At 49.6% G+C, this 13,271-nt stretch overlaps 1 protein-coding gene across 30 annotated transcripts in view; it reads left to right on the top strand.

Moving 5' to 3' along the window:
• SYNGAP1 (synaptic Ras GTPase activating protein 1) overlaps window positions 1-13,271 on the top strand; it is a 291,027-nt gene that overhangs the window by 169,781 nt on the left and 107,975 nt on the right. The gene's annotated exons all lie outside the window — the stretch shown is intronic.

The raw sequence follows: 13,271 nt of genomic DNA on the forward strand, positions 1-13,271 counted from the left end.
CCGGCAGCCCGGCCGGAAGCGCCGGTTAGGCTACTGTCACACTAGCGTCGTACGACGCACGATGAATTGCGTCGTTACTAAGTACCGACGCTAGCAGGGAAAGCGCCACACAACGGGGGCAGCGGATGCTGTTTTTCAACGCATCCGCTGCCCCATTGTGAGGTGCGGGGAGGCGGGGGCAGGTTTCCGGCCGCGCATGCGCGGTCGGAAAAGACGGGCACGACGCACCAAAAAACGTTACATGCAACGTTTTTTGGTGGCGACGGACCGGCGCAACACGACGCAACCGTCGGACGACGGTTGCGACGTGTGGCAATGCATCGCACTGCGTCGCTAATGCAGGTGTATGTAGAAAAAACGCATCCTGCAAGCACTTTTGCAGGATGCGTTTTTTCTACAAAACGACGCATAGCGACGTGCGGTGCACGACGCTTGTGTGAAAGTAGCCTTAAATGCCGCTGTCTGAGCCACATCCTGTATTACACTCCAGAGCTGCACTCACTACTCTTGCTGGTGCAGTCACTGTGTACATACATTACATTACTGATACTGAGTTACATCCTGTATTATACTCCAGAGCTGCACTCACGATTCTGCTCGTGCAGTCACTGTGTTCATACATTATATTACTGATCCTGAATTACATCCTGTATTATACTCCAGAGCTGCACTCACGATTCTGCTGGTGCAGTCACTGTGTACATACATTACATTACTAATCCTGAATTACATCCTGTATTATACTCCAGAGCTGCACTCACGATTCTGCTGGTGCAGTCACTGTGTTCATACATTATATTACTGATCCTGAGTTACATCCTGTATTATACCCCAGAGCTACACTCACTATTCTGCTGGTGCAGTCACTGTGTACATACATTACATTACTGATCCTGAGTTACATCCTGTATTATACGCCAGAGCTGCACTCACTATTCTGCTGGTGCAGTCACTGTGTACATACATTACATTACTGATCCTGAGTTACATCCTGTATTATACCCCAGAGCTGCACTCACTATTCTGCTGAGGCAGTCACTGTGTACATACATTACATTACTAATCCTGAGTTACATTCTGTATTATACCCCAGAGCTGCACTCACTATTCTGCTGGTGCAGTCACTGTGTATATACATTGTATTACTGATCCTCAGTTACATCCTGTATTATACTCCAGAGCTGCACTCACTATTCTGCTGGTGCAGTCACTGTGTACATACATTACATTACTGATCCTGAGTTACATCCTGTATTATACCCCAGAGCTGCACTCACTATTCTGCTGAGGCAGTCACTGTGTACATACATTACATTACTAATCCTGAGTTACATTCTGTATTATACCCCAGAGCTGCACTCACTATTCTGCTGGTGCAGTCACTGTGTATATACATTGTATTACTGATCCTCAGTTACATCCTGTATTATACTCCAGAGCTGCACTCACTATTCTGCTGGTGAAGTCACTGTGTACATACATTACATTACTGATCCTGAATTATATCCTGTATTATACTCCAGAGCTGCACTCACTATTCTGCTGGTGAAGTCACTGTGTACATACATTACATTACTGATCCTGAGTTACATCCTGTAGTATACTCCAGAGCTGCACTCACTATTCTGCTGGTGAAGTAACTGTGTACATACATTACATTACTGATCCTGTGCTGATCCTGAGTTACATCCTGTATTATACCCCAGAGCTGCACTCACTATTCTTCTGGTGCAGTCACTGTGTACATACATTACATTACTTATCCTGAGTTACATCCTGTATTATACTCCAGAGCTGCACTCACTATTGTGCTGGTGCAGTCACTGTGTACATACAGTACATTACTGATCCTGTGCTGATCCTGAATTACATCCTGTATTATACCCCAGAGCTGCACTCACTATTCTTCTGGTGCAGTCACTGTGTACATACATTACATTACTGATCCTGAGTTACATCCTGTATTATACTCCAGAGCTGGGCTCACTATTCTGCTGGTGCAGTCACTGTGTACATACATTACATTACTGATCCTGTGCTGATCCTGAGTTACATCCTGTATTATACTCCAGAGCTGCACTCACTATTCTGCTGGTGAAGTCACTCTGTACATACATTACATTATTGATCCTGAGTTACATCCTGTATTATACTCCAGAGCTGCACTCACTATTCTGCTGGTGTAGTCACTGTGTACAGACATTACATTACTGATCCTGAGTTATATCCTGTATTATACACCAGAGCTGCGCTCACTATTCTGCTGGTGCAATCACTGTGTACAGACATTACATTTCTGATCCTGAATTACATCCTGTATTATACTCCAGAGCTGCACTCACGATTCTGCTGGTGCAGTCACTGTGTTCATATATTATATTACTGATCCTGAGTTACATCCTGTATTATACCCCAGAGCTACACTCACTATTCTGCTGGTGCAGTCACTGTGTACATACATTACATTACTGATCCTGAGTTACATCCTGTATTATACGCCAGAGCTGCACTCACTATTCTGCTGGTGCAGTCACTGTGTACATACATTACATTACTGATCCTGAGTTACATCCTGTATTATACCCCAGAGCTGCACTCACTATTCTGCTGAGGCAGTCACTGTGTACATACATTACATTACTAATCCTGAGTTACATCCTGTAATATACCTCAGAGCTGCACTCACTATTCTGCTGGTGAAGTCACTGTGTACATACATTACATTACTGATCCTGAATTATATCCTGTATTATACTTCAGAGCTGCACTCACTATTCTGCTGGTGAAGTCACTGTGTACATACATTACATTACTGATCCTGAGTTACATCCTGTAGTATACTCCAGAGCTGCACTCACGATTCTGCTGGTGCAGTCACTGTGTTCATACATTATATTACTGATCCTGAGTTACATCCTGTATTATACGCCAGAGCTGCACTCACTATTCTGCTGGTGCAGTCACTGTGTACATACATTACATTACTGATCCTGAGTTACATCCTGTATTATACTCCAGAGCTGGGCTCACTATTCTGCTGGTGCAGTCACTGTGTACATACATTACATTACTGATCCTGTGCTGATCCTGAGTTACATCCTGTATTATACTCCAGAGCTGCACTCACTATTCTGCTGGTGAAGTCACTCTGTACATACATTACATTATTGATCCTGAGTTACATCCTGTATTATACTCCAGAGCTGCACTCACTATTCTGCTGGTGAAGTCACTGTGTACATACATTACATTACTGATCCTGAATTATATCCTGTATTATACTCCAGAGCTGCACTCACTATTCTGCTGGTGAAGTCACTGTGTACATACATTACATTACTGATCCTGAGTTACATCCTGTAGTATACTCCAGAGCTGCACTCACGATTCTGCTGGTGCAGTCACTGTGTTCATACATTATATTACTGATCCTGAGTTACATCCTGTATTATACGCCAGAGCTGCACTCACTATTCTTCTGGTGCAGTCACTGTGTACATACATTACATTACTGATCCTGAGTTACATCCTGTATTATACTCCAGAGCTGGGCTCACTATTCTGCTGGTGCAGTCACTGTGTACATACATTACATTACTCATCCTGTGCTGATCCTGAGTTACATCCTGTATTATACTCCAGAGCTGCACTCACTATTCTGCTGGTGAAGTCACTCTGTACATACATTACATTATTGATCCTGAGTTACATCCTGTATTATACTCCAGAGCTGCACTCACTATTCTGCTGGTGTAGTCACTGTGTACAGACATTACATTACTGATCCTGAGTTATATCCTGTATTATACACCAGAGCTGCGCTCACTATTCTGCTGGTGCAATCACTGTGTACAGACATTACATTTCTGATCCTGAGTTACATCCTGTATTATACCCCAGAGCTGCACTCACTATTCTGCTGGTGCAGTCACTGTGTACATACATTACATTACTAATCCTGAGTTACATCCTGTAATATACCTCAGAGCTGCACTCATTATTCTGCTGGTGAAGTCACTGTGTACATACATTACATTAATGATCCTGAGTTACATCCTGTATTATACACCAGAGCTACATTCACTATTCTGCTGGGGCAGTCACTGTGTACATACATTACATTACTGATCCTGAGTTACATCCTGTATTATACTCCAGAGCTGCACTCACTATTCTGCTGGTGCAGTCACTGTGTACAGACATTACATTACTGATCCTGAGTTATATCCTGTATTATACTCCAGAGCTGCACTCACTATTCTGCTGGTGCAGTCACTGTGTACATACACTACTGATCCTGAGTTACATCCTGTATTATACCCCAGAGCTGCACTCACTATTCTGCTGGGGCAGTCACTGACGTTCTATACTTTCTATAATGAAGATTGCTATGCTTTCTATTGGAAGGTGTAATTTTGTGTGTAACATGATATGTATACATTCTATAGGGAACATTCTAAAATGTATATAGGAGTATGTATATTCTTCAATGATGTGCCTATACATTCTGTAGTGAGGTCTCTATTAGTGATGAGCGGATGTACTGGGATAAGGTGTTATCTGAGCATGCTTGTGGTATGCTAATGGAGTGTCTTCAGTGTGCTTGAATAATGAGTGTGAGTCCCCGCGGCTGCATGTCTCACGGCTGATTGACAGCTGCAACAGATGCATGGAGTGCCTAAATAAACAGCAATCCCTGCATATGTAGCGGCTGTTGAACAGCTGTGAGACACGCAGCCGCAGGGACTCACACTCATTATTCAAGCACACTGAAGACACTCCGTTGGCACACAGGCATGCTCAGATAACACCTTATCCCAGCACGTCCGCTCATCACTAGTGTCTATACAATTTGTAGGATTTGCCATACATTCTAAAGCCGCCTATACATTCTGTAGAGGTCTCTCTATGCAGTTTTTAGGGATGTTTTCATACATTTGTTAAACTTTCTATTAGTAGATCTATAGATGGTATCTATACATTCTATAGGAAGCGTTTAATTCTTTCTGTGGTTTGGTCCCTATACATCCTATAGGAGCCTCCATACATTATATAGGGAGAATTCTTCATTCAGTAGGAGTTTCCATACAATCTGTATGAATTTACACACGGTACATTCTATATGTTTTCTTTATAGTTTAAATACCACACATTCTGTATGTACATTATATCCTACTATTGGGAGGTCTTTTTATAAGATTTCTGTGCAAACTATATGAATATATACAGTACGTTGTTTACGCAGCTCTCCATACTGCCTATAGGTGTCTATACATTCCAGAATGAGGTTTTCCATACTTTCTGTTAGGTTTCTATACATTCTATCCGTGACCCTGTATATATTCTAAGGGGTATCTGAGACCCCCTCCATCCTTCTCAGTGTTTTCTCATCCTGTGCATTCAGTCTTACTCCATCCTGCAATCTATCTGCACCTGTTCAGTGCATGCAGTCTCTCCTCTCATCCTGTGTAATTAGTCTATCCTCTCTCATCCAGAGCCTGCAGTCTGCCTCCATCCTTCAGTCTCTGCCTTCTCATTCTGTCCATAGTTTCCTTCCATCCTGTCTCTGAACACTCTCATCCTGTCTATGCATTCTCACTCCATCTTCCTGAACTCTCTCCTCTTATCCCATCCATGCAGTCTGCTTCCTGTAGTCTCTCCTCTCATCCCATCCATGCAGTCTGCTTCGTGCAGTGTCTCTCCTCTCATCCCATCCATGCAGTCTGCTTCGTGCAGTCTCTCTCCTCTCATCCCATCCATGCACTCTGCTTCCTGCAGTCTCTCCTCTCATCCCATCCATGCAGTCTGCTTCCTGCAGTCTCTCTCCTCTCATCCCATCCATGCAGTCTGCTTCCTGCAGTCTCTCTCCTCTCATCCCATCCATGCACTCTGCTTCCTTCAGTCTCTCATCCATGCAGTCTGCTTCCTGATGTCCCTCTCATCCCATCCATGTAGTCTGCTTCCTGCAGTCCCTCTAATCTCATCCATGCACTCTGCTTCCTGCAGTCTCTCTCTTCTCATCCATGCAGTCTGCTTCCTGCAGTCTCTCTCCTCTCATCCCATCCATGCACTCTGCTTCCTGCAGTCTCTCTCATCCCATCCATGCAGTCTGCTTCCTGCAGTCTCTCTCCTCTCATCCCATCCATGAAGTCTGCTTCCTGCAGTCTCTCTCCTCTCATCCCATCCATGCAGTCTGCTTCCTGCAGTCTCTCATCTCATCCATGCACTCTGCTTGCTGCAGTCTCTCTCCTCTCATCCATGCACTCTGCTTCCTGCAGTCTCTCTCATCCATGCACTCTGCTTCCTGCAGTCTCTCTCCTCTCATCCATGCACTCTGCTTCCTTTCAGTCTCTCTCCTCTCATCCATGCACTCTGCTTCCTGCAGTCTCTCTCCTCTCATCCATGCACTCTGCTTCCTGCAGTCTCTCTCCTCTCATCCATGCACTCTGCATCCTGCAGTCTCTCTCCTCTCATCCATACACTCTGCTTCCTGCAGTCTCTCATCTCATCCATGCACTCTGCTTCCTGCAGTCTCTCTCCTCTCATCCATGCACTCTGCTTCCTGCAGTCTCTCTCCTCTCATCCATGCACTCTGCATCCTGCAGTCTCTCTCCTCTCATCCATGCACTCTGCTTCCTGCAGTCTCTCTCCTCTCATCCATGCAGTCTGCTTCCTGCAGTCTCTCATCTCATCCATGCACTCTGCTTGCTGCAGTCTCTCTCCTCTCATCCATGCACTCTGCTTCCTGCAGTCTCTCTCCTCTCATCCATGCACTCTGCTTCCTGCAGTCTCTCTCCTCTCATCCATGCACTCTGCTTCCTGCAGTCTCTCTCCTCTCATCCATGCACTCTGCTTCCTGCAGTCTCTCTCCTCTCATCCATGCACTCTGCTTCCTGCAGTCTCTCTCCTCTCATCCATGCACTCTGCTTCCTGCAGCCTCTCTCCTCTCATCCATGCACTCTGCTTCCTGCAGTCTCTCTCCTCTCATCCATGCACTCTGCTTCCTGCAGTCTCTCTCGTCTCATCCACGCACTCTGCATCCTGTAGTCTCTCTCCTCTCATCCATGCACTCTGCTTCCTGCAGTCTCTCTCCTCTCATCCATGCACTCTGCTTCCTGCAGTCTCTCCTCTCATCCATGCACTCTGCTTCCTGCAGTCTCTCTCCTCTCATCCATGCACTCTGCAGTCTCTCTCCTCTCATCCATGCACTCTGCTTCCTGCAGTCTCTCTCTCCTCTCATGCATGCACTCTGCTTCCTGCAGTCTCTCTCCTCTCATCCATGCACTCTGCAGTCTCTCTCCTCTCATCCATGCACTCTGCTTCCTGCAGTCTCTCTCCTCTCATCCATGCACTCTGCTTCCTGCAGTCTCTCTCCTCTCCTCCATACACTCTGCTTCCTGCAGTCTCTCTCCTCTCATCCATGAACTCTGCTTCCTGCAGTCTCTCTCCTCTCCTCCATGCACTCTGCTTCCTGCAGTCTCTCTCCTCTCCTCCATGCACTCTGCTTCCTGCAGTCTCTCTCCTCTCATCCATGCACTCTGCTTCCTGCAGTCTCTCTCCTCTCCTCCATGCACTCTGCTTCCTGCAGTCTCTCTCCTCTCATCCATGCACTCTGCTTCCTGCAGTCTCTCTCCTCTCATCCATGCACTCTGCTTCCTGCAGTCTCTCTCCTCTCATCCATGCACTCTGCTTCCTGCAGTCTCTCTCCTCTCATCCATGCACTCTGCTTCCTGCAGTCTCTCTCCTCTCGTCCATGCACTCTGCTTCCTGCAGTCTCTCTCCTCTCATCCATGCACTCTGCTTCCTGCAGTCTCTCTCCTCTCCTCCATGCACTCTGCTTCCTGCAGTCTCTCTCCTCTCATCCATGCACTCTGCTTCCTGCAGTCTCTCTCCTCTCATCCATGCACTCTGCTTCCTGCAGTCTCTCTCCTCTCATCCATGCACTCTGCTTCCTGCAGTCTCTCTCCTCTCATCCATACACTCTGCTTCCTGCAGTCTCTCTCCTCTCATCCATGCACTCTGCTTCCTGCAGTCTCTCTCCTCTCATCCATGCACTCTGCTTCCTGCAGTCTCTCTCCTCTCTTCCATGCACTCTGCTTCCTGCAGTCTCTCTCATCCATGCACTCTGCATCCTGCAGTCTCTCTCCTCTCATCCATGCACTCTGCTTCCTGCAGTCTCTCTCCTCTCATCCATGCACTCTGCTTCCTGCAGTCTCTCTCCTCTCATCCATGCACTCTGCTTCCTGCAGTCTCTCTCCTCTATCCATGCACTCTGCATCCTGCAGTCTCTCTCCTCTCATCCATGCACTCTGCTTCCTGCAGTCTCTCTCCTCTCATCCATGCACTCTGCTTCCTGCAGTCTCTCTCCTCTCATCCATGCACTCTGCTTCCTGCAGTCTCTCTCCTCTCATCCATGCACTCTGCTTCCTGCAGTCTCTCTCGTCTCATCCATGCACTCTGCATCCTGCAGTCTCTCTCTTCTCATCCATGCACTCTGCTTCCTGCAGTCTCTCTCCTCTCATCCATGCAGTCTGCTTCCTGCAGTCTCTCATCTCATCCATGCACTCTGCTTCCTGCAGTCTCTCTCCTCTCCTCCATGCACTCTGCTTCCTGCAGTCTCTCTCCTCTCATCCATGCACTCTGCTTCCTGCAGTCTCTCTCTCCTCTCATCCATGCACTCTGCTTCCTGCAGTCTCTCTCCTCTCATCCATGCACTCTGCAGTCTCTCTCCTCTCATCCATGCACTCTGCTTCCTGCAGTCTCTCTCTCCTCTCATGCATGCACTCTGCTTCCTGCAGTCTCTCTCCTCTCATCCATGCACTCTGCAGTCTCTCTCCTCTCATCCATGCACTCTGCTTCCTGCAGTCTCTCTCCTCTCATCCATGCACTCTGCTTCCTGCAGTCTCTCTCCTCTCCTCCATACACTCTGCTTCCTGCAGTCTCTCTCCTCTCATCCATGAACTCTGCTTCCTGCAGTCTCTCTCCTCTCATCCATGCACTCTGCTTCCTGCAGTCTCTCTCCTCTCCTCCATGCACTCTGCTTCCTGCAGTCTCTCTCCTCTCATCCATGCACTCTGCTTCCTGCAGTCTCTCTCCTCTCCTCCATGCACTCTGCTTCCTGCAGTCTCTCTCCTCTCATCCATGCACTCTGCTTCCTGCAGTCTCTCTCCTCTCATCCATGCACTCTGCTTCCTGCAGTCTCTCTCCTCTCATCCATGCACTCTGCTTCCTGCAGTCTCTCTCCTCTCCTCCATGCACTCTGTTTCCTGCAGTCTCTCTCCTCTCATCCATGCACTCTGCTTCCTGCAGTCTCTCTCCTCTCCTCCATGCACTCTGCTTCCTGCAGTCTCTCTCCTCTCATCCATGCACTCTGCTTCCTGCAGTCTCTCTCCTCTCATCCATGCACTCTGCTTCCTGCAGTCTCTCTCCTCTCATCCATGCACTCTGCTTCCTGCAGTCTCTCTCCTCTCATCCATGCACTCTGCTTCCTGCAGTCTCTCTCCTCTCGTCCATGCACTCTGCTTCCTGCAGTCTCTCTCCTCTCATCCATGCACTCTGCTTCCTGCAGTCTCTCTCCTCTCCTCCATGCACTCTGCTTCCTGCAGTCTCTCTCCTCTCATCCATGCACTCTGCTTCCTGCAGTCTCTCTCCTCTCATCCATGCACTCTGCTTCCTGCAGTCTCTCTCCTCTCATCCATGCACTCTGCTTCCTGCAGTCTCTCTCCTCTCATCCATACACTCTGCTTCCTGCAGTCTCTCTCCTCTCATCCATGCACTCTGCTTCCTGCAGTCTCTCTCCTCTCATCCATGCACTCTGCTTCCTGCAGTCTCTCTCCTCTCCGCCGTGCACTCTGCTTCCTGCAGTCTCCTCTCATCCATGCACTCTGCTTCCTGCAGTCTCTCTCCTCCATGCACTCTGCTTCCTGCAGTCTCTCTCCTCTCCTCCATGCACTCTGCTTCCTGCAGTCTCTCTCCTCTCCTCCATGCACTCTGCTTCCTGCAGTCTCTCTCCTCTCATCCATGCACTCTGCTTCCTGCAGTCTCTCTCCTCTCCGCCGTGCACTCTGCTTCCTGCAGTCTCCTCTCATCCATGCACTCTGCTTCCTGCAGTCTCTCTCCTCCATGCACTCTGCTTCCTGCAGTCTCTCTCCTCTCCTCCATGCACTCTGCTTCCTGCAGTCTCTCTCCTCTCCTCCATGCACTCTGCTTCCTGCAGTCTCTCTCCTCTCATCCATGCACTCTGCTTCCTGCAGTCTCTCTCCTCTCATCCATGCACTCTGCTTCCTGCAGTCTCTCTCCTCTCCTCCATGCACTCTGCTTCCTGCAGTCTCTCTCCTCTCATCCATGCACTCTGCTTCCTGCAGTCTCTCTCCTCTCATCCATGCACTCTGCTTCCTGCAGTCTCTCTCCTCTCCTCCATGCACTCTGCTTCCTGCAGTCTCTCTCCTCTCATCCATGCACTCTGCTTCCTGCAGTCTCTCTCCTCTCATCCATGCACTCTGCTTCCTGCAGTCTCTCTCCTCTCCTCCATGCACTCTGCTTCCTGCAGTCTCTCTCCTCTCATCCATGCACTCTGCTTCCTGCAGTCTCTCTCCTCTCATCCATGCACTCTGCTTCCTGCAGTCTCTCTCCTCTCCTCCATGCACTCTGCTTCCTGCAGTCTCTCTCCTCTCATCCATGCACTCTGCTTCCTGCAGTCTCTCTCCTCTCATCCATGCACTCTGCTTCCTGCAGTCTCTCTCCTCTCCTCCATGCACTCTGCTTCCTGCAGTCTCTCTCCTCTCATCCATGCACTCTGCTTCCTGCAGTCTCTCTCCTCTCATCCATGCACTCTGCTTCCTGCAGTCTCTCTCCTCTCCTCCATGCACTCTGCTTCCTGCAGTCTCTCTCCTCTCATCCATGCACTCTGCTTCCTGCAGTCTCTCTCGTCTCATCCATGCACTCTGCATCCTGCAGTCTCTCTCCTCTAATCCATGCACTCTGCTTCCTGCAGTCTCTCTCCTCTCATCCATGCACTCTGCTTCCTGCAGTCTCTCTCCTCTCATCCATGCACTCTGCTTCCTGCAGTCTCTCTCGTCTCATCCATGCACTCTGCTTCCTGCAGTCTCTCTCCTCTCCTCCATGCACTCTGCTTCCTGCAGTCTCTCTCCTCTCCTCCATGCACTCTGCTTCCTGCAGTCTCTCTCCTCTCATCCATGCACTCTGCTTCCTGCAGTCTCTCTCCTCTCCTCCATGCACTCTGCTTCCTGCAGTCTCTCTCCTCTCCTCCATGCACTCTGCTTCCTGCAGTCTCTCTCCTCTCCTCCATGCACTCTGCTTCCTGCAGTCTCTCTCCTCTCCTCCATGCACTCTGCTTCCTGCAGTCTCTCTCCTCTCCTCCATGCACTCTGCTTCCTGCAGTCTCTCTCCTCTCATCCATGCACTCTGCTTCCTGCAGTCTCTCTCCTCTCATCCATGCACTCTGCTTCCTGCAGTCTCTCTCCTCTCCTCCATGCACTCTGCTTCCTGCAGTCTCTCTCCTCTCCTCCATGCACTCTGCTTCCTGCAGTCTCTCTCCTCTCCTCCATGCACTCTGCTTCCTGCAGTCTCTCTCCTCTCCTCCATGCACTCTGCTTCCTGCAGTCTCTCTCCTCTCCTCCATGCACTCTGCTTCCTGCAGTCTCTCTCCTCTCATCCATGCACTCTGCTTCCTGCAGTCTCTCTCCTCTCATCCATGCACTCTGCTTCCTGCAGTCTCTCTCCTCTCCTCCATGCACTCTGCTTCCTGCAGTCTCTCTCCTCTCATCCATGCACTCTGCTTCCTGCAGTCTCTCTCCTCTCCTCCATGCACTCTGCTTCCTGCAGTCTCTCTCCTCTCCTCCATGCACTCTGCTTCCTGCAGTCTCTCTCCTCTCATCCATGCACTCTGCTTCCTGCAGTCTCTCTCCTCTCCTCCATGCACTCTGCTTCCTGCAGTCTCTCTCCTCTCATCCATGCACTCTGCTTCCTGCAGTCTCTCTCCTCTCCTCCATGCACTCTGCTTCCTGCAGTCTCTCTCCTCTCATCCATGCACTCTGCTTCCTGCAGTCTCTCTCTCCTCTCATGCATGCACTCTGCTTCCTGCAGTCTCTCTCCTCTCCTCCATGCACTCTGCTTCCTGCAGTCTCTCTCCTCTCCTCCATGCACTCTGCTTCCTGCAGTCTCTCTCCTCTCCTCCATGCACTCTGCTTCCTGCAGTCTCTCTCCTCTCCTCCATGCACTCTGCTTCCTGCAGTCTCTCTCCTCTCCTCCATGCACTCTGCTTCCTGCAGTCTCTCTCCTCTCATCCATGCACTCTGCTTCCTGCAGTCTCTCTCCTCTCATCCATGCACTCTGCTTCCTGCAGTCTCTCTCCTCTCCTCCATGCACTCTGCTTCCTGCAGTCTCTCTCCTCTCATCCATGCACTCTGCTTCCTGCAGTCTCTCTCGTCTCATCCATGCACTCTGCATCCTGCAGTCTCTCTCCTCTAATCCATGCACTCTGCTTCCTGCAGTCTCTCTCCTCTCATCCATGCACTCTGCTTCCTGCAGTCTCTCTCCTCTCATCCATGCACTCTGCTTCCTGCAGTCTCTCTCGTCTCATCCATGCACTCTGCTTCCTGCAGTCTCTCTCCTCTCCTCCATGCACTCTGCTTCCTGCAGTCTCTCTCCTCTCCTCCATGCACTCTGCTTCCTGCAGTCTCTCTCCTCTCATCCATGCACTCTGCTTCCTGCAGTCTCTCTCCTCTCCTCCATGCACTCTGCTTCCTGCAGTCTCTCTCCTCTCCTCCATGCACTCTGCTTCCTGCAGTCTCTCTCCTCTCCTCCATGCACTCTGCTTCCTGCAGTCTCTCTCCTCTCCTCCATGCACTCTGCTTCCTGCAGTCTCTCTCCTCTCCTCCATGCACTCTGCTTCCTGCAGTCTCTCTCCTCTCCTCCATGCACTCTGCTTCCTGCAGTCTCTCTCCTCTCATCCATGCACTCTGCTTCCTGCAGTCTCTCTCCTCTCCTCCATGCACTCTGCTTCCTGCAGTCTCTCTCCTCTCCTCCATGCACTCTGCTTCCTGCAGTCTCTCTCCTCTCCTCCATGCACTCTGCTTCCTGCAGTCTCTCTCCTCTCCTCCATGCACTCTGCTTCCTGCAGTCTCTCTCCTCTCCTCCATGCACTCTGCTTCCTGCAGTCTCTCTCCTCTCATCCATGCACTCTGCTTCCTGCAGTCTCTCTCCTCTCATCCATGCACTCTGCTTCCTGCAGTCTCTCTCCTCTCCTCCAT

The sequence above is a fragment of the Ranitomeya variabilis genome, chromosome 2 (genome assembly GCF_051348905.1).
Source record: "Ranitomeya variabilis isolate aRanVar5 chromosome 2, aRanVar5.hap1, whole genome shotgun sequence".
NCBI lineage: Eukaryota > Metazoa > Chordata > Amphibia > Anura > Dendrobatidae > Ranitomeya > Ranitomeya variabilis.